Source organism: Ovis aries, chromosome 2, assembly GCF_016772045.2.
Source record: "Ovis aries strain OAR_USU_Benz2616 breed Rambouillet chromosome 2, ARS-UI_Ramb_v3.0, whole genome shotgun sequence".
Taxonomy (NCBI): Eukaryota; Metazoa; Chordata; class Mammalia; order Artiodactyla; family Bovidae; genus Ovis; species Ovis aries.
In genome coordinates, this window is record NC_056055.1 from 75,164,838 (window position 1) to 75,187,425 (window position 22,588).

Sequence of the window (22,588 nt, forward strand, 5' to 3'; positions counted from 1 at the left end):
ACCTGCCTCTTGAGAAACCTGTATGCAGGTCAGGAAGCAACAGTTAGAACTGGACCTGAAACAACAGACTGGTTCCAAATAGGAAAAGGAGTATGTCAAGGCTGTATATTGTCACCCAGCTTATTTAAATTATATGCAGAGTACATCATGAGAAATGCTGGGCTGGAGGAAGCACAAGCTGGAATCAAGATTTCCAGGAGAAATGTCAATAACCTCAGATACGCAGATGATACCACCCTTAGGCAGAAAGTGAAGAGGAACTAAAAAGCCCCTTGAAAGTGAAAGAGGAGAGTGAAAACATTGGCTTAAAGCTCAACATTCAGAAAACTAAGATCATGGCATCTGGTCCCATCAGTTCATGGGAAATAGATGGGAAACAGTGGAAACAGTGTCTGACTTTATTTGGGAGGGCTCCAAAATTACTGCAGATGGTGATTACAGTCATGAAATTAAAAGACCCTTACTCCTTGGAAGGAAAGTTATGACCAACCTGCTGCTGCTGCTGCTAAGTCGCTTCAGTCATGTCCGATCTGTGCGATCTGAGAGATGGCAGCCCACCAGGCTCCCCCGTCCATGGGATTCTCCAGGCAAGAACACTGGAGTGGGTTGCCATTTCCTTCTCCAATGCATGAAAGTGAAAAGTGAAAGTGAAGTCACTCAGTCATGTCTGACTCCTAGTGACCCCATGGACTGCAGCCTACAAGGCTCCTCTGTCCATGGGATTTTCCAGGCAAGAAAATCCAGGAGTGGGTTGCCATTGCCTTCTCCATGACCAACCTAGATAGCATATTAAAGAGCAGAGATATTACTTTGCCAACAAAGATTCGTCTAGTCAAGGCTATGGTTTTTCCTGTGGTCATGTATGGATGTGAGAGTTGGACTGTGAAGAAAGCTGAGCACTGAAGAACTGATGCTTTTGAACTGTGGTGTTGGAGAAGACTCTTGAGAGTCTCTTGGACTGCAAGGAGGTCCAACCAGTCCATCCTAAAGGAGATCAGTCCTGGGTGTTCATTGGAAGGACTGATGCTAAAGCTGAAACTCCAATAGTTTGGCCACCTCATGTGAAAAGTTGACTCATTGGAAAAGACCCTGATGCTGGGAGGGATTGGGGGCAGGAGGAGAAGGGGACGACAGAGGATGAGATGGCTGGATAGCATCACTGACTCGATGGACATGAGTTTGTGTAGACTCCAGGAGTTGGTGATGGACAGGGAGGCCTGGCGTGCTGCAATTCATGGGGTCACAAAGAATCGGACAGGACTGAGTGATGGAACTGAATTGCTCACCAGAATAAGACCCAGTTTTCCCCACAGCCAGTCCCTCCCATCTAGATGCTTTCACGAGCCTTTTATGCTTATCCATCAGAAGGCAGACAAAAGAAATAAGAACTACAATCTTATCAGCCTACAGAACTAATACCACAATCACAGAAAACTTCCAAAAATGAAAAGAAATAGGATTATGTTCCAGATGAAGGAATAAGATAAATCTCCAGGAAAACAATTAAATGAAGTAGAGATAGGCAGCCAACCAGAAAAAGAATTTAAAATAATGATAGTGAATATGATTCAGGATCTCTAAAAAAGAATGGAGGCAAAGATTTGAGAAGATGCAACAAATGGTAGCTAAAGACCTAGAAGAAGTAAAGAACAAACAGAGATGAACAATACATAGGAGGAGTCAATAGCATAATAACTGAGACAGAAGAATGGATAAGTGACCCAGAAGACAGAATGCTGGAAATCAATGCTGCAAAACAGAATATTTAAAAAAGGATGAAAAGAAATGAAGACAGCCTAACAGACCTCTGATACAACATTGAAAAAGTGAAAGTGAAAGTGAAGTCACTCAGTCGTGTCTGACTACCAGGCTTCTCAGTCCATGGGATTTTCCAGGCAAGAGTACTGGAGTGGGTTGCCATTTCCTTCTCCAGGGGATCTTCCCAACCCAGGGATCAAACCCTGGTCTCCCTCATTGTAGGCAGACGCTTTTACCTTCTGAGCCACCAGGGAAGCCCCAATACAAAATTAAATACACCAATATTTACATTATAGAGGTCCCAGAAGGAGAAGAGAGAGAGAAAGGACTTGATAAAATATTTGAAGAGATAATAGCTGAAAAGTTCCCCAACATGGGAAAGGAAATAGTTAACCAAGTCCAGGAAGCACAGAAAGTCCCAGGCAGGATAAACGCAAGGAGGAACACACTGAGACACATGTAATAAATGGCAAAAATTAAAGACAAATTATTAAAAGCAACAAGGGAAAAAAGACTACAAGGGAAAACCCATAAAGTTATCAGCCGATTTCTCAACAGAAACTATAAACCAGAAGGCAATAGCATAATATATTCCAAGTGACGTAAGGGAAAAACCAACAACCAGGAATACTCTACCCAGCAAGACTCTCATTCCAATTTGATGCCGAAATCAAAACCTTTACAGACAAGCAAAAGTTAAGAGAATTCAGCACTGCTAAACCAGTTTTAGGGCTTCCCTGGTGGCTCAGAGGTTAAAGCGTCCGCCTGCAATGCGGGAGACCCGGGTTCGATCCCTGGGTCGGGAAGATCCTCTGGAGAAGGAAATGGCAGCCCACTCCAGTATTCTTGCCTGGAGAATCCCATGGATGGAAGAGCCTGGTAGGCTACAGTCCACGGGGTTGCGAAGAGTCGGACACGACTGAGCGACCTCACTTTCACTTTCTTTCACTTTCAAACCAGTTTTACAACAAATGATAAAGGAACTTCTTTAGGCAGGAAACACAAGAGAAGGAAACGATCTACAAAAAATAACCCCCAAACAATTAACAAAATGGTAATGGGATCATACATATTGATAATTATCTTAAATGTAAATGGATTAAATACACCAACCAAAAGACATAGACTGGCTGCATGGATTTAAAAACAAGACCCATATATATGTTGTCTGCAAGAGACCTACTTCATACCTACGGACACTTACAAACTGAAAGTAAGGGGACAGCAGAAGGCATTTCAAACAAATGGAAATCATAAGAAAACTGGAGTAGCAATATTCACATCAGACAAAATAGACTTTAAAACAAAGATTGTTTTAAAAGACAAAGAAGGACACTACATAATGATTGTGGGTTCAATCCAAGAAGAAGATATATGCACCCAACATAGGAGCACCTCAGTATGTAAGCAAATACTAACAATTATAAAGGGAGAAACTGACAGTAACATAATAATAGTGAGGGACTTTAATACCCCACTTTCATCAATGGACATATCATCCAGACAGAAAATCAATAAGTAACTATAGGCCTTAAACGACACTTTAGACAATTGCACTTAATTGATAATTATAGAGCAGTTCATCCAAAGGCAGCAGACTACACATTTTTCTCGAGTGCACACAAAACATTCTCCAGGACTGCTCACATGCTGGGTGACAAGTCTAGTCTTTGTAAATTTCAGAAAACCAAACTCACATCAAGCATCTCTTCTGATTACAATGTAATGAGATTAGAAATGAACTACAAGGAAAAACTTTAAGAAACACAAACATAGAGTGGCTAAACAATATGCTGCTAAGCAACCATTGGATCACTGAAGAAATCAAAGATGAAATTAAAAAAAAAATACCTCAAGACAAGTGAAAATGAAAGTACAATAGTCCAAAACTTATGGGATGTAGCAAAAGCAGTTCTAAGAGGGAAGTTTATAGCAATACAATCTTACCTCAAGAAACGAGAAAAACTCAGATAAGCAACCTAACCTTATACCTAAAACAACTAGATAAAGAACAAAAAACCCTAAGCTAGTAGAAGGAAGGAAATCATTAAGATCACAGCAGAAATAAATGAAATAGAGATAAAGAAAACAATTGCAAAGATCAATGAAACTAAAAGCTGGTTCTTTGAAAAGATAAACAGATTGATAAACCTTTAGCTAGACTCATCAAGAAAAAAAAAAGGGAGAGGACTCAAATCAGTAAAATTAGAAATGAAAAATAAATTACAACTGACTCCACAGAAATTTCAAGAATCATAAAAGACTACTGTGAACAACTGTATGCCAATAAAATAGACAACCTGGAAGAAATGGACAAACTCTTAGAAAGATACAGTCTCCCTAGACTGAACTGGGAAGAAATAGAAAGTATGAACAGACCAGTCACAAGCACTGAAATTGAAACTGTGATTCAAAAATCTCTCAAGAAACGAAAGTCCAGGGCCTGATGGATTCACAGGTAAATTTTATCAAACATCTAGAGAAGAGTTAGCACCTATCCTTTTGAATCTGTTCCAAATAATCACAGAGGAAGGAAAACTTCCCAACTCATTTTACGAGGCCACCATCACCCTGCTACCAAAACCAGACAAAGATACCACAAAAAAAGAAAATTACAGGCCAGTATTACTGATGAACACAGATGCAAAACTGCTCAATAAAATACTAGCAATCTGTATCCAAACAATACATTAGAAAGATCATACATCATGATCAAGTGGGATTCATCCTAGGGATGCAAGGATTTTTCAGCATCTTTAAATCGATCAATATGATACACTGTATCAACAAACTGAAGAATTAAAAACCATATGATCATCTCAATAGACGCAGAAAAGGCTTTTGACAAAATTCAGCACCAATTTATAATAAAAACTCTCCAGAAAGGGGGCATAGAGGATACATACCTCAATGCAATAAAGGTCATATATGACAGACCTACAGCTAGCATCATACTCAATGGTGAAAAGCTGAAAGCATTCCCTCTAAGATTAGGAGCAAGATAATGATGTTCATTCTTGCCACTTTTATTCAACATAGTTTTGGAAGTCCTAGCTACAGCAATCAGAGAAGAAACAGAAGGTAATCCATATTGCAGAAGAAGTTAAACTGTCACTGTTTGCAGATGACATGATATTATACACAGATCTTAAAGATGCCACCAGAGAACTACTAGAACTCAATGAATTTGGTAAAGTTGCAGGTTCAGTCAGATCAGTTCAGTTGCTCTGTCGTGTCCGACTCTTTGCGACCCCATGAATCACAGCACGCCAGGCCTCCCCGTCCATCACCAACTCCCAGAGTTCACTCAGACTCACGTCCACTGAGTCAGTGATGCCATCCAGCCATCTCATCCTCGGTTGTCCCCTTCTCCTCCTGCCCTCAATCCCTCCCAGCATCAGGGTCTTTTCCAATGAGTCAACTCTTCGCATGAGGTGGCCAAAGTACTGGAGTTTCAGCTTTAGCATCATTCCTTCCAAAGAAATCCCAGGGCTGATCTCCTTCAGAATGGATTGGTTGGATCTCCTTGCAGTCCAAGGGACTCTCAAAAGTCTTCTCCAACACCACAGTTCAAAAACATCAAGTTGCAGGTTACAAAATTAATAAACAAATCTGTTGCATTTCTATACACTGACAATGAAAGTTCAGAAAGATAAATTCAAGAAGCAATTCCAATTACCATTGCATCAAAAATAATAAAATACCTAGGAATAAATCTAGCTATGCATGTGAAAGACCTGTACTCCCAAAACTGTAAGATGCTGAGGAAATTAAAGAAGACATAAACAGATGGAAAGGTATACCACACATTCATGGATTGGAAGAATCAATGTTGTTAAAAGGACTATATCACCCAAAACAATCTACAGATTCAATGCAATGTCTATCAAATTAGCAACATCATTTTTCACAGAACTAGAACAACAACAACAAAAAATCTCAAAATTTGTATGGAGATACAAAAGACTCCAAATAGCCAAAGCAATCTTGAAAATGGAAAACAGAGCTGGAGGAATCAAGCTCCCTGACTTCAGACTGTATTACAAAACTACAGTCATCAAAACAGTATGGTAATGGCTGTTACAAATAATAGATTAATGAAACAGAATAGAAAACCCAGAAATGAGCCCATGTACCTATAGTGAATTCATCAGTGACAAAGGAGGCAAGACTACACAACCTTGAGAAGACAGTCTCTTCAACAAATGGTGCTGGGAAAACTGGTCAGCCACATGTTCAAACATGAAATTAAATCATTACTTAACTCCACACACAAAAATAAGCTCAAAATTGCTGGGAGCCAGCGTGAGGAATGCCACCTGTGACAAGTTCATGTGGCAGAGATCTGATGGGCAAGGTCGAGTCAGATCTCAGGTTTTCCCCCTGGTATTTCCTGAGCATGTACCCCAAAAAACCAAAGTCTGCCAGCCTTTGTACTCTGCTTTTCCACTCTCCTGACACACTCTGGAAAAAGTCATCTCAAGGCTTTAGCCTTCTGCAATTGAAAGGGTGTTTTAATCCCAAAACCCCTCTGATGGCTTTCTAGCCTGCCTGCAGGACTCGTACAGCTGCACATGTGATTGTTTGAGGCCTCCCGACCGCGGGAGGCACAGGAAGCTTAAAACATCCTAGGAACGTAGGGGCTTCTGAGGAGTCAAAATCATTAGAATAGGACTGATTAAAGGTTTCATTTGTTGTGCCAATACTTTCTGCCAAATGTTTGTATCTTTTATTTGTAGAGATAGTTGGTATATAGAAAACAGGTAGTAGACCTGGTATTAGCAACATTAGATCTTTGAGTTAAGCACTTTCTTTGTTATAACCCACTGCACCTTTGTTCTACAGGAATGTAACTTTATTTAGTGCTTTGAGGGTGATGCAGAGTAAAGAAAAAACACTTCTAGGGAAAAGGAGTTTTCTGGTTGATAGACAATTATCCAGGAAGAGAGCCATAAAAATGTGAACAGGCCTCTTGGCCTGTAAGATAATGTAAACCACCTGAGACCTTTTGTATACGGGAGGGTATGCAAAAAGAAAGCCTGGTCTCAATGAGGGTCAGGACTGCTGCCCCTGCATAACTCTGCATATTCCATTATTTCTTTATGTACAACTTGGGGTATATAGGCTGATTTTGAAAGTGGAGTCTTTGGAGTCTTACACAGATGCTGGGCTTCCCCATGTCTTTCTTTTCTCCCCTTTTTTTGGCTGAATTCCCATCTGGAGCGGGGAGGCTCATCACGTCTACTTACTTGCCCTGGCTGCTAAGATCCACGCGAAAGGGAGCCTAAGGCGGGGTACCCTTCGATATTCAAGTGGGCACCGGTGGCCTAACATTGATGGTGCAAACCTCTTGTCTCGAGGTTTTATTGGTTTTCCCCGTAAACCAAGTTATTCAGCCTCTTTTTCTCCACCTAAATTTCCTACTCTACTATTTCTTCCTAATCTAATCTTATATTTTCTAAATACATAAGTTTTCCTCGCCTATCCATCTCCCCTTTGAATTACCCTGGATCCACCTAAATGTTACTCTGGACACTATAACACTCTTAGAGGAAAACATAGGCAGAACACTCTCTGCCATAAATCACAGCAACATCTTTTTTCAATCCATCTCCCACAATAATGGGGGGAAAAACCAAAAATAAACAAATGGGACCTACTTAAACTAAAAAGGCAATGCTAAAGAATGTTCAAACTACTGCACAATTGCACTCATCTCACACGTTAGTGAAGTAATGTTCAAAATTCTCCAAGCCATGCTTTAGCAATATAAGAACCGTGAAATTCCAGATGTTCAAGCTGGTTTTAGAAAAGGCAGAGGAACCAGAGATCAAATTGCCAACATCCACTGAATCATCGAAAAAGCAAGAGAGTTCCAGAAAAACATCTATTTCTGCTTTATTGACTAAGCCAAAGCCTTTGACTGTGTGGATTACAATAAACTGTGGAGAATTCTGAAAGAGATGGGAATACCAGACCACCTGACCTGCCTCTTGAGAAACCTGTATGCAGGTCAGGAAGCAACAGTTAGAACTGGACATGGAACAACAGACTAGTTCCAAATAGGAAAAGGAGTACATCAAGGCTGTATATTGTCACCCTGCTTATTTAACTTATATGCAGACTACATCATGAGAAATGCTGGGCTGGAGGAAGCACAAGCTGGAATCAAGATTGCTGGGAGAAATATCAATAACCTCACGACTGAGCGACTGCACTTTGACTTTTCACTTCCATGCTTTGGAGAAGGAAATGGCAACCCACTCCAGTGTTCTTGCTTGGAGAATCCCAGGGACGGGGGAGCCTGGTGGGCTGCTGTCTATGGGATCGCACAGAGTCGGACACGACTGAAGTGACTTAGCAGCAGCAGCATATATGCAGAAGACACCACCTTTATGGCAGAAAGTGAAGAACTAAAGAGCCTCTTGTTGAAAGAGAAAGAAGAGAGTGAAAAGTTGGCTTAAAGCTCAACATTCAGAAAATGAAGATCATGGCATCTGGTCCCATCACTTCATGGCAAATAGATGGGGAAACAGTGGAAACAGTGGCTGACTTTACTTTGGGGGGCTCCAAAATCACTGCAGACGGTGACTGTAGCCATGAAATTAAAGGACGCTTACTCCTTGGAAGAAAAGTTATGACCAACCTGACAGCATATTAAAAAGCAGAGACATTACTTTGTCAATAAAGGTCTGTCTAGTCAAGGCTATGGCTTTTCCTGTGGTCATGTATGGATGTAAGAGTTGAACTATAAAGAAAGCTGAGCGCTGAAGAATTGATGCTTTTGAACTGTGGTGTTGGAGAAGACTCTTGAGAGTCCCTTGGACTACAAGGAGATCCAACAAGTCCATCCTAAAGGAGATCAGTCCTGGGTGTTCATTGGAAGGATTGATGTTGAAGCTGAAACTCCAATACTTTGGCCACCTGATGCGAAGAACTGACTCATTTGAAAAGACCCTGATGCTGGGAAAGATTGAGGACAGGAGGAGAAGGGGACGACAGAGGATGAGATGGTTGGATGGCATCACTGACTCAATGCACATGGGTTTGGGTAGACTCCAGGAGATGGTGATGGACAGGGAGGCCTGGCGTGCAGTGGTTCATGGGGTTGCAAAGAGTTGGACATGACTGAGTGACTGAACTAACTAAACTCAAAAGCTTTTGCACAGCAAAAGGAACAACAAAACAAAAAGACAACCTACAGACTGGGAGAAAATATTTGCAAAGAATGTGACTGACAAGCAATTAGTCTCCAAAATTTACAAACAGCTCATGATGCTTAATAGCATGAAAACAAACAACCCACTCAAAAAAATGGGCAGAAGACCTGAATAGATATTTCTCTAAAGAGGACATACAGATGGCCAATAGGCACATGAAAAGATGTCATTATTAGAGAAATGCAAATCAAAACTACAATGAGATATCACCTCACACCAGTCAGTCTGGCTGTCTTAAAAAAATCCATAGACGACAAATACTGGAGATGGTGTGGAGAGAAAGGAACCCTCCTGCACTGTTGATGGGAATGTAAATTGCTATACCCAGTATGGAGAACAGTATGGAGGTTCCTTAAAAACTAAAAATAGAGCTACCATATAACCCTGCAATCCCTTTCCTGGGCATATATCCAGAGAAAAACATGGCCTGTAAAGATACATGCACCCCAGTGTTCACTGCAGCAGCAGCACTGCTTACAACAGCCAAGACATGGAAACAATTTAGTTGTCCATCAACAGAGGAATGGATAAAGAAGATATGCTACATATATACAATGGTATATCACTCAGCCATTAAAAAAAAAGGAAATAAGGCCAATTGTAGCAACATGGATAGAGTGTCATACTGAGTGAAGTAGGTCAGACAAATAAATATCATATGACATCCCTTATATGTGGAATCTAGAAAGAAATGATACAAATGAATTTACATATAAAACAGATTCACAGACTTAGAAAATGAACTCATGGTTTTGCTGTGGAGGAAAGGATAGTTAAGGACTTTGGGAAGGTCATGTACACACTGCTATATTTAAAATGGATAACCAACAAGGACCTACTGTATAGCACATGGAACTCTACTCAATGTTATGTGCCAGCCTGGATAGGTAGAGGGTTTGGGGGAGAATGGATACATGTATCATATGGCTGAGCCCCTTCCCTGATCATCTGAAACTACCACAGCATTCTTAATCGGCTATACCCCAAAACAAAATATTTTTGGTTTTAAAAACATAAAATTAAAAACTGTTTTTCAAAAAGAAAAAAATAACAATAAAAAAAGAGGCATCTGAAAACTAAATTCCCCAAATGGAATCTTTGCATTTCCCTGGACCTGCTCCTCTTATGCTCTACAACCCATAAAACATTCCTCTATCCACTCAGGTCATCTGCACTCCTAGGTTTCTCTAATATTCCACAGCAGAGCATCAGTAAATCTTGCTGGTACTCTCTGAAATCTCCAAATGCCAGCAACATCTTAGAACACTTCCTGAATCTGAATATTTCTTCCTAAATATTTCTCATCACTCCACAACTCTCATCTAGTCTAAGCTACCAATATGATTCTACATGATTGCACTGCCTCCTCTTTCACTTTCCCTGTAAAGCAAACATACTCATTCTTTTAAGACAGTCAGCTCTACTTACAACTCCCCAGTGGCTTTTATCACAAAGGATAAAATCTAAAGTCCTTATCATACTCACAAGACACTGTCATCTGGCCCCTGCTGCCTCTCTGACCTCATCTCCCACCGTTTTCCTCTGAATCACTACTTTCCACCTGTACTAGCCTCTTGTCTGTTCCTTGATCATGCCCAGAAAACTTATGCATTAGGATTTGTGCGTCTGCTATTTCCTTTCTTCGCTCAGATTCCTACTGAGCTTGTTCTCTCTTTTTTAGGTAATTCTCAAATATTGCTTAATCAAAGAGGTATTCTCTGACCTCTCATTCATAACATAATATTTCTCTTTTATGCTGCTTTATGTCTCATATCAGTATCCATTATGTGTGGGTTAGGAGTTGTGCCTAACTCTTGAGGAGATCATTCCCCTCCGTGACAGTGTAATTAGCTCCCCCAGTGGTCAGTAGTATACAACCTACATAGCCATATATGACATACTTGCTAGTATACAATAGAGTGGAGACTGACTTATTTATTTTCTGATTCCCCCACTATAAGGTAAGTTTCTCTAGGATGTGGTCTTGGGAGCACCCCTGCAGGTAGAACAGTATCTACAACATAGCAGATGCTCAAGAGTTCTTTGATATATGAGCTGATATATGCTTCATGTATGTGTGTATTATGTGGATGCACGGGGGGAAAGATCTAAAAAGAAACACACCAAATGTTAAAAGTGATTATATCTGAGCAGTGGAATTACATGTGATTTTCCCACTGTCTTCTTTATCCTTTCCTAGGGCATGGATATTTTAATAAGAATATATTATTTTTTACAAAGATGAAGGTATTTTGGAAGCAGATAAACCTGAGATTGAATCTTGGTTTCACTCTTTTGTTGTTGTGTAACCTTGGGAAAACTTATTACCATCTTTGTGTCTCTTTAAAATGGAGATACTATTTAGATTATTGGGTTATTGTGAGAATTAAGTAAAATATGATGTCAAAGCTTGGCATAGCATCTGCCTGAATTTAAGACTGTAGTAAAGAGTATTCTCTCTCTTCCTCTGAATTATGATTGTTTTATTATTATTTTAGGGGAGCAGATCACTGAGATGTACACATGAGCCCCAAACCCTGAGGAACTACTGGGTCTATGTTTAATCCCAAGTGTCCTTCCCTATGGCTGATGGGCGACATTAAAATAGATTGACACCCAAGGCAGTGCAATGTGGTGAGTTAATGAAAGAATAACCAGGTTGGCGCTATTTGTATCTCAATGAAGACTCAGCATTAACAGGATTTTAAATCTTTTTAGACCTCTATCCAAAATCTTTTCTTTGGTCCACAAATCTTTTCTTGTGGATATTGGTAGTAAGATAGGCTGGAAGACATGGGAGGGATTCTATCCTCTATTCTTCACAGGGCCTGGGAATACTCGAAGGCCAGGTGAAAGAATGACTGAAGTACTGGGAGAAAACCACATGAGTTCTAATGTCTGCTGGAGGGAAGACAAGCTGCAAGGGAGCCTGTCAGCAGCCCAGTGTGCCCATCTTGGGTCAAGAGCCAGAGCCAGGAGAACTTATCTAACTCGGCCCAGAGACTTAGGGACACAAGTTCCAGTCTCATCATGCCATGCTATGTGTGTGTGCTTAGTCGTGTTTGACTCTTTGTGAGCCAATGGACTATAGCCTGCCAGGCTCTTCTGTCCATGGATTCTCCAGGCAAGAATACTGGAGTCAGTTGCCATTTTCTCATGCAGGGGATCTTCACGACCCAGGCATCAAACCAACATTTCTTGCATCTCCTGCATTGGTAGGTGAGTTCTTTACCACTAGTGCCACCTGGGAAACCCATCCTTTGGTTCAAACAGCAGAGGGGAGATATGTCATTAATAAATTTATGGTGATATTTAACTTGGTTACGACTCATGCCTATGTCCATTACAGCCATGACCTTCACTGCTCACCTGCTGGATTTTTGGAGAGGCCATGAGAGAATGTATCAGCCAACAGCTCAGCAGTTAACTCTGGCCACACTTCTGGCCTGAATCCTGCTAACTCCCACCATGGGAAGCTTGGTTACATTAATTTAGAGTAAAAGACTTTAAGGTCCTGTTTCCTCTCTCCTTTAAAACTGGAACTAACCTTAAGCAGGACCCCTCCCTTTGTCCTCTGGCCCATCTTCATTCCCATGGGATTTCCAGAGCCATTCTAAGCAGAGTATGTTCCAAGCCCTTGAGATTAACAACAAGAAGAATTAGAAAAAGAATAAACAAAACCTAAATTCAGCAGAAGGAAGGAGATAATAGAGATCAGAGAGGAAACAAAACAGATTTTTAAAAAACAGAAAAAAATCAATAAAATCAAGAGCTGGTTCTTTGAAGGGGTAAACAAAGTTGACAAACCTCTGGCCAGGCTCATAAAGAAGAGAGAGAAGACCCAAATAAACAAAATAAGAAATAAAGAAGAAGAAATCACAAAAGATACTGCTGAAATATAAAAAGCAATAAGAAGATATTATGAACAATTATATGCCAACAAATTGGACAGTCTATAAGAAATGGACAACTTGCTAGAAATTTATAGTCCACCAAAACTGAATCAAGAAGAAATAGATAACTTGAATAGACCAATCACTAAAAATGAAATATAATCTGTAATAATAATGATAAAAAATTCCCTACAAACAAAAGTCCATGACTAGATGGCTCCACTGGGGAATTCTACCAAATATACAAAGAACTTATAATGATCGTCCTGAAACTCTTCCAAAAGATTTAAGAGGAGGGAACACACCCAAAGACATTCTGTGGAGCCACAATCATCCCAATAACAAAACCAAAGACATTATTAAAAGAGAAAGTTACAGGTTAGTATCTTTGGTGAATATAGATGCAAAAATTCTCAACAAAATATTAGCAAACTGAACCTAACAACACACAAAAAGATCAGATCATACACCATGATGAAGTGGGATTCATCCCAGGGTCACAAAGATGGTTTACCAAATTCAATCAATCAATGTGGTATGCCACATCAACAAAAGAAAGGACAAAACCCATATGATCATCTAAATAGATGCAGAAAAAGCATTTGATAAAATTTAACATCCAATCATGATAAAAAATCCTTACGAAAGTAGGTATAGAGGGAACATACCTCAACATCAGAAAAGCTATTTATGACAGTTCAGTTCAGTCACTCAGGCGTGTCCAACTCTTTGCGACCCCATGAATCGCAGCACGCCAGGCCTCCCTGTCCATCACCAACTTCCAGAGTTCACTCAGACTCACATCCATCGAGTCAGTGATGCCATCCAGCCATCTCATCCTCGGTCGTCCCCTTCTCCTCCTGCCCCCAATCCCTCCCAGCATCAAAGTCTTTTCCAATGAGTCAACTCTTCGCATGAGGTGGCCAAAGTATTGGAGTTTCAGCTTTAGCATCATTCCTTCCAAAGAAATCCCAGGGCTGATCTCCTTCAGAATGGACTGGTTGGACCTCCTTGCAGTCCAAGGGACTCTGAAGAGTCTTCTCCAACACCACAGTTCAAAACAAACAATATATATTATCAACTAATATAATACTCAACAGTAAAAAGCTGAAAGACTTCCTGCTAAAATCTAGAACAAGACAAGGATGCCCACTCTCACCACACCACTTCTCTTCAATATATTATTAGAAGTCTTGATTATAGCAATCAGATAAAAAAAAAAGTGTTCAGATTGAAAGGGAAGAGGTAAACAAGTTATTCTATGCAGATGATATGATAACTATGTAGAAAACTCTAAAGACTCCACATGAAAACTATTAGAACTGATAAATGAATTCAGAAATGTAGCAAGATACAAGATCAACATATAGAAATCTGCTGTTTCTTTACACTAACAGTGAAAGGTCAGAAAGGGCATGTAATCTAACAATCTCTTTTAAAATCGTTATCAAAAAATAGAAATAAACCAGACAAAGGAAGTGAAAGACTTATATGCTGAGAACTACAAAACATTACTAAAGGAAATTAAAGATGATTCAAAGAAATGGAAAGATATATACCATGTTCATGAATTGGAAGAATTAATATTGTTAAAATGGCAATCCTACTCAAAATAATCCACAGGTTTATTGTGATCCCTATCAGATTGCCCATGAAATTTTTCACAGAACTGGTACAAATAATCCTAAAATTTATGTGGAACCATAAAAGATGCAAAATTTCCAAAGCAATCTTGAGAAAAAGAACAAAGCAGGAGGCATAATCCTCCCAGATTTCAGACAATACTACAAAGCTTACAGTAATCAAAACAGTGTGGTATTGGCAAAAAAAGAAGACAGATGGATCAATGGAATAGAATAGAAAGCCCAGGAAAAAACCCCAGATACCTATGGTTAATTAATCTTTGACAAAGGAGACAAGAATATAAAGTGGGAAAAAGACAGTCTCTTCAGCAAGTGGTGAGAGAGTCAATTCCTAGGCAGGTGGATAAGAAGTCCGGGGTTCCCGAGGAGGAGAAGGGGGTCTGGGGCTCTCGAAGTGGAGATAGGGGTCTGGAATTCTCAAGGAGGAGGAAAGAACAAACATCTTTTTTTCTCCACATTCCTTAGTCTTAGCCCGGAACTGACGATAATACAACAAACAACTCAGTTTAAACTCTGTACTAAGGATTATATAACAACAATGTATAGTGTTTGAGGACAGTTTCTCCTTCCTGAAAACTTTCTGGCTAATCCTGTTATCTTAAAACGTAAATTATGGGAGTGGGTCTGGTAAAATTTTCACAAACTTGAGACATTCCTTTGATTTATTGTAATAACTAATTAAAAAGTATATAACTCCCTTGCTAACTAGCAAGGGGGGCATTCTCCATCCCCCTTCTGATGTCTATGTCAGAAGCTTTCTCTGTCCCTTTTTATACTTTAATAAAACTCTGCTATACAAAAGCTCTTGGGTGATCGAATCTGGTCCCTGGTCCCAAAGTTAAATCTTCTTCAGAAATCAGCAATCTGACACAGTTTACCTTAAGCTATCAGTGGTGCTGGGAAAGTTGGACAGTCACATATAAATCAGTGAAGTTAGAACACACCCTCACACCATGTACAAAAATAAACTCAAAATGACTTAAAGACTAAAACATAAGTTATGACACAATAAAACTCCTAGAAGAGAACATAGGCAAAATATTCTCTGACATAAATTGTACCAGTGTTTTCTTATCTTAGGTCAGTCTCCCTAGGCAATAGAAATAAACGCAAAAAATAAACAAATGGAACCTAATCAGATTTACAAACTTTTGCACAGCAAAGGAAACCATAAACAAAATGATATGACAACCTAGGAATGGGATAAAATATTTACAAAAGATGTGACAAACAAGAGCTTAATTTCCAAAATATACAAAGAGCACTTACAATCTAACCAAAAAACCCACACAATCAAAAAGTGACAGAAGACCTAAATAGACATTTCTCCAAGGAAGACATACAGATGACCAATCAGCACACGAAAAGATGTTCAACATTGCTAATTATTAGAGAAATGAAATCAAAACTACAATGAGGGTACCACTTCACATCACTCAGAATGCCATCATTAAAAAAGTCTACAAACCACAAACGCTGGAGAGGGTGTAAAGAAAAGGAGCCCTCTTATACTGTTGGTGGACATGTAAGCTGGTGAGACCACTATGGAAAACAGTATGGAGCTGCCTCAAAAAACTAAAAATAGAGTTGCCTTATGATCCAGCACTCTCACTCCTGGACAAAACTATAATTCAAAAAGATACATGCACCCCAATATTCATAGCAGCACTATGTACAATAACCCAGACAAGGAGACAACCTAACTGTCCACTGACAGATGAATGGGCAAGAAGATGTGGCGGGTGTGTATGTGTGTGTATACACATACAATGGATATTGCACATACACATACAATGGACATTACTCAGCCATCGAAAGAATAAAATAATGCTGTCTGCAGCAACATGGATGGACCTTGAGATTATCATACTAAGCAAAAGCAAATCAGAAAGAGAAAGATAAATACCATATGATATCAACCCACATATCAATTATGTGGAATCTAAAATGTGACACAAATCAACATATCTATGAAACAAAAACAAACTCACAGATATAGAGAATAGACTCGTGGTTGCCAAGCAGGGATGGATTAGGGGAGGGAGGGAATGGGATTAGCAGAGGTCAACTATAGGATGGATAAACAAGGTCCTACCGCATAACACAGGCAACGATACTCATCTTGTGAAAAACTATAATGAAAAAGAATATATATATATATAATTGAGTTGCTCTGCTGTACAGAAAAAAATTAACACAACATTGAAAATCAACTATACTTCATAAATTTAAAAAAAAAAAAAAAGAGTAGCAAGAAGAAGGGCTTCCCTGGTGGCTCAGAGGTTAAAGCGTCTGCCTGCAATGCAGGAGACCTGGGTTTGATCCCTGGGTTGGGAAGATCCCCTGGAGAAGGAAATGGCAACCCACTCCAGTATTCTTGCCTGGAGAATCCCATGGACAGAGGAGCCTGGTGGGCTACAGTCCACGGGGTCGCAAAGAGTCGGACATGGCTGAGTGACTACAAAGATGGACATTGGCCTAAATTTCTGATTAAACAAGTATTTTCAAATGCAAGAGGTATCTCATTGAAAGGCTTGAGTTCACAAATGTCCTTCCCTGGGATAATTAAAGGCACACAAAGAAGTCTTTGTTTCTGGTTCACCTAGAGATGCTTCCAAAGACATCATTTCCTAGTCTTTTGAATGCTCTTCTTAAGGACAAGGAGAGAGACAAGAAATGAGTTTGTCCTTCCTTGGTCTCTAAGCCAGGTGTACCAGAAACGCCCATCATGATTTCTGGCATATTCAGAGCTCTTTCTAAAAGAAACTGCCCTACCTTAGTACCATGTTTATTGTTTAGGCACTAAGTTGTGTCCCACTCTTTGTGACCCCCACGGACTGTAGCCTGCCAGGCTCCTCTGTCCATGGGATTCCCCAGGCAAGAATACTGGGTTACCATTTCCTTCTCCAAGTGATCTTCCCCACCCAGGGATCGAACCTGCATCCCCTGTTTGGCAGGTGGATTCTTTACCACTGAGCCACCTCTGCTACAGCTGATTGGACCAGGAGCGGGGGATCTGACCCAAGGGCAGGTAAAACATTGGCTGGCCAGTGGTCCATGAAGTAGTGTGGGGCTAGAAATTGTTTCAATAGGAAAGAGCAGGGACAGTGGAATTTTTTCCCCTAGGAATTTGAAATGGAAAAGACCTAAGGTGGAACGCATGCATCTCCAAACCAAGAGGGATCATTAACCAGGTGAAGTTGGGATAAACCAAAATTATGAGAAAGCAAAAAGCACAGTGCAGAGATGTATATGAAAGGTTTTGAGGCAGTTGCTGGGTTGTTAGATGAAATGTGGGCATATGTAGACACAAACACAGTTACTAGGCATCAGTTGTCCTCAGAGGAAATGTTTGTGCGTTTGATAGTTAAACAGTCATAACTTAAAGTAACTCCATAAATTATAGTAGAAAGACTGAAGCTAGTTTTGCCAGATCTTTTATTTTTTTCCCCTCAGTAAATAGAAAAGGTGGTATCAGTGTTCCCCTGGGTCTTCAGTCTTCCAGCAAACATCACTAGCACATTCTTAGTGTTCAAAATCTGTCTTGGCAGCCTTGCTCTTTTCTGACCACCACTGGCCATCCATAAAGCTAATTTCCATCAAGCTCCTTTGAGTCTCGCATGAAGGTGACATGAGAGGTGGTTTCCATTTTTCTTCTGTTTGGCTCCATAAGCACATTTGGTCTGTGTTGAGTCACAGCCCTACAATCAGGCCTCCCTTCACGTGTTCCCACATTCCTCCGGGGAAAGCCCCAGTGGATTCACAGCCCAGCCAAGTACATTTTACATTCGGTAATAGAGCCCCCAGAGATTATGTGTGAAGAAAGTATGCGACAGAGATCAAATCTCCTCAGACACTTTGCTTTTTATTTTAAAGCTTGGTTTTGCCTTAGCTCCTCTATTTTTCCTTTAATTTTGTCCACAGAATAACTCCAGATGTGGTAATCAACGAGGAGATCAAGAGAATAATCAGAGGTCATTTTATTTCCTAAAAGAAGCTTAGCCCTAACTGGGAAGAGGTGAAAAGATCCTAGAATTCCCTCCAATTCAAAGGTTTTCAAGGATACACATGAAAACAATTTAAATTTTCTAAAAGCTAAAGAAATGCAAAATTCAATCAATACAGAAGCTTGAGTAGATGTAGTAAATTTGCTGAAGAGATGAAAGAATTGCGAAAGGGTCCCTGCCATAGACAATTGGGAATCTAAGTGTCCCATCAGTGTTGCAGCAAAAATTTAGTCATCATGCCACCCACAAGGAACTTTTCTGTACTTCATAAATCACAGCACAAAGAGATGGCAAGGCCAAAAATATTAGGAAAGATAATCTCAAAATAGTTTGGGATTTTATAATTAGCTTCTTTTAACCTCAGATATATAATTAAGAATAGAATTTTTAAAGAAAGCTAAATATACATTATTATTTTTGCATTAAGGAATCTGTGAATATTTTGTTATTTGCAAAAGTTAAAAATAATTTACCCTGTTAGAATAAAGGCATGTCTGGTAATTCTAATTTCATATATATGCTTCAGTTAATTTACTTAAATTAATGATCTTAAGTTTAAGTTACTTTATAAATAGTATTGGAACATGTAAAATTAAGATTCACTGAATTTGTGAATTTGGTTGATAGCTTTACAAGGGTTGAGTTTGACTGATAGCTTTACAAGGATTAAGTAGTTTTATAAGCTAAGTCAGACAATTGATAGCTTGAAAAGGCTATAGGATGGTAATATAGGTGGATATAATACTCACATAACTTCTCTCTTACTTGAAGTTCCACTAAAACAATAGCAAAGGGATCATCTTTTTTTTTTTTTTTTAATAGAGAAGCCCAAAAGGATGGAGAGAAAAGGCAAGGAGACAATGGCAATAAATTTTGGAAGCTAAAAAGCAGATGATGACCCTTAATTTACTTAGCAGATGTACAAAACCTGAATCTTAAATCTGAAATGGAGATTGCCAAGAATATCCTGATCTAAACCACAGAACCCTCAAAAGACTCAGAGCAGAAACTGGGGAGGGAGGTGGGACACAGCTGCCAAAAAAGGAGCACTGGTTAAAAGTAGTTGGAACCCTAGATCTTACCCCCAACCTCAGCCCTGAAAGCCTCTAGGGGAGTGCCTCTCCCCATTCCTGGCAGAATAAATGTGGAGGTTTCTTCTCCGAGCAGAATCAGAGGGTCTCCAGGCTGGAGGACACCAAGCCTTAAGTGACAGTATGAGCACTGTCCTGAAGAAAGGAGAGGAAATGAATATATGTGTGTGGCATGCTGAGTGCTAAGACCCTCACAACATCACTACTTCCCCAGCCCCCATCCCAGTCCTTCCCATTCACTTCCAAGAACCACTGAGCACTAAGCCTCTATCTATCAGTCAGGAAACTGGGAAATCACACAAATTCCAGAGGAAAGACCCCTAGAGATAGCAGCAGCAGAGATTCCTCATTAACAGCCCAGCTAGAACCATCTAAGTGAAGTGACAGACCCCACCCATATCCTCAGGACTTCCAGTTTTCTCTTTTATTCACTTTACACATGAGCAGAGAAACAAGGTTTGCCAGACATCTGAGAAAATGCTTTAACATGGAAGACAGAGATCAAAACTGACAAACTAGTGAGTAGGAGCAGGGGAAGGAAACTTACATAATAATCAGAAATAAGCACAGATATTGCAGTCATGAAAGAAGAACAAGGTGGGATAAGAGTAACAATCAGGGAACGAAATAAAGCTCTTGGAAATGAAAAGCATGACAGCACAAGTGAAAGAAAACCAAAGAATTAGGAAATAGATGAAGAATTCCTCCAGTTAAGAAGTAAAATGACAGAGATGGAAGAAGATAAAAGAAAAATAATAAGGGGCAAATTTGGGACAAGAAACATTCAAATAATGGGAGTTCTAGAAAGAGAAAAATGGAAATAAAGTATAAAAACTTAACTGAGTTAATCAAAGAAATAATAAAGAAAAAATTCCAGATCTGTAAGACAGTTCTGTTAAAAGAACTCATCAGGTTCCCAGCATGATACTTGAAAATAATACACATCAAGCCACAGCATTGTAGAATATCACAATTCAATTGTGGAGATAGGTAGCTGCTAGGAAGAAATAAAGTTCCTAGAATTAATATTTGAAATGGGATGAAACTTTCCAAAAACCATTAAATAAGAACTACAAGACACCTCAACAATGACTTCAAAATTTGGAGTAAAATAACTTCCAACCTATACTTTCCTACCAATACAAACCACAATTAGATGTAAGGGTAGAAAAATGGTATTTTCAGGAACAGAAATATCAAAACATTAAGCTTTCATGCACACATGCTCAGGAAGCTAGTGGAGGATGTACATTATCAAAACAAGGGAATTAGTTCACCCTATCGAGAAATAACTGGGAATTTTGAGTTCCTATATTTTTACTTCTTTTAGGATGAGAAAGCAGGTCACTCAGCTCTATGTTAGAATGTGGAACATTTAGTAATGATTGTGTAGATGATACTACCCTAATGGTGGAAAACAAAGAAAACTAAAGAGCCTCTTGATAAAGGTGAAAGAAGAGAGTGAAAAAACCAGCTTAAAACTTGACATTCAGAGTCACCGAGTTACTGGGCAGTGGAGCATGTGTTTTGGGGGAGCCGGCTGGCACTGCCGGCACCATGGAGTCACCTTTTAGTCTGGGACTCCCTCACTGGCCGGATGAAGACTGGGATTCTGCCCTGTTTGCTGAACTTGGCTATTTCACAGACACTGATGACCTGCTATTGGATACAGCAAATGAAACTTATATATTAAAACAGAACCTCAGCCACTTTTGCCAGCCTCCTCAAGTTGTTCAATCTCATCTCCTAAATCAGTGGACTCTTACTCATCAACTCAGCATGTTCCTGACGAGCTGGATTTGTCTTCTACTTCTCAGATGTCTCCTCTTTCCTTATATGGTGAAAGCTCTAATAACCCCTCCTCAGCAGAGCCACTGAAGGAAGACAAGCCCATCATTGGTCCTAAGAGCAAAACTGAAAATGGACTGACTCCAAAGAAAAAAATTCAAATAAATTCAAAACCTTCAATTCAGCCCAAGCCTTTATTACTTCCAGCAGCACCCAAGACTCAAACAAACCCCAGCGTTCCAGCAAAAACCATCATTATTCAGACACTACCAACACTTATGCCACTGGCAAAGCAGCAACCAATTATCAGTATAGATCCTGCACCCACTAAAGGTCAGACCATGGTGCTCTCTCAGCCTACCGAGGTTCAGCTCCAGGCACCTGGAGTTCTGCCCTCTCCTCAACCAGTCCTTGCTGTTGCTGGGGGAACCACGCAGCTACCTAATCACGTGGTGAATGTGGTACCAGCCCCTGTGGCAAATAGCCCAGCAAATGGGAAACTTTCTGTGACTAAACCTGTCCTACAAAGTACGATGAAAAATATGGGTTCCAATATTGCTGTGTTAAGGAGACAGCAACGTATGATTAAAAATCGAGAGTCAGCTTGTCAGTCCCGCAAGAACAAAGAATACATGCTAGGCTTAGAGGCAAGGTTAAAGACAGCTCTTTTGGAGAATGAGAAGCTGAAGAAAGAATGGTTCACTGAAGCGGCAACTGGATGAAGTTGTTTCAGACAACCAGAGGCTTAAAGTTCCTAGTCTGAAGCGAAGAGCTATCTGTGTGATTATAGTTTGGGCATTTGTGATACTGAACTATGGACCCATGAGGGGACTGGAATGCAAAAGCAGGAAGTCAAGAAACACCTGGAATAACAGGCAAATTTGGCCTTGGAGTACGGAATGAAGCAGGGCAAAAGCTAATAGAGTTTTGCCAAGAGAATGCACTGGTCATAGCAAACACCCTCTTCCAACAACACAAGAGAAGACTCTACACATGGACATCACCAGATGGTCAATACTGAAATCAGTTTGATTATATTCTTTGCAGCCGAAAATAGAGAAGCTCTATAAGTCAGCAAAAACAAGACTGGGAGCTGACTGTGGCTCAGATCATGAACTCCTTATTGCCAAATTCAGACTTAAATTGACGAAAGTAGGGAAAACCACTAGACCATTCAGGTATGACCTA

At 39.9% G+C, this 22,588-nt stretch overlaps 1 pseudogene; it reads left to right on the forward strand.

The window, feature by feature from the left end:
- Positions 1 to 22,318, forward strand: part of LOC114113077 (cyclic AMP-dependent transcription factor ATF-6 alpha-like) — a 39,827-nt pseudogene extending 17,509 nt beyond the window's left edge.
- Positions 22,319 to 22,588: the final 270 nt, after the last annotated feature.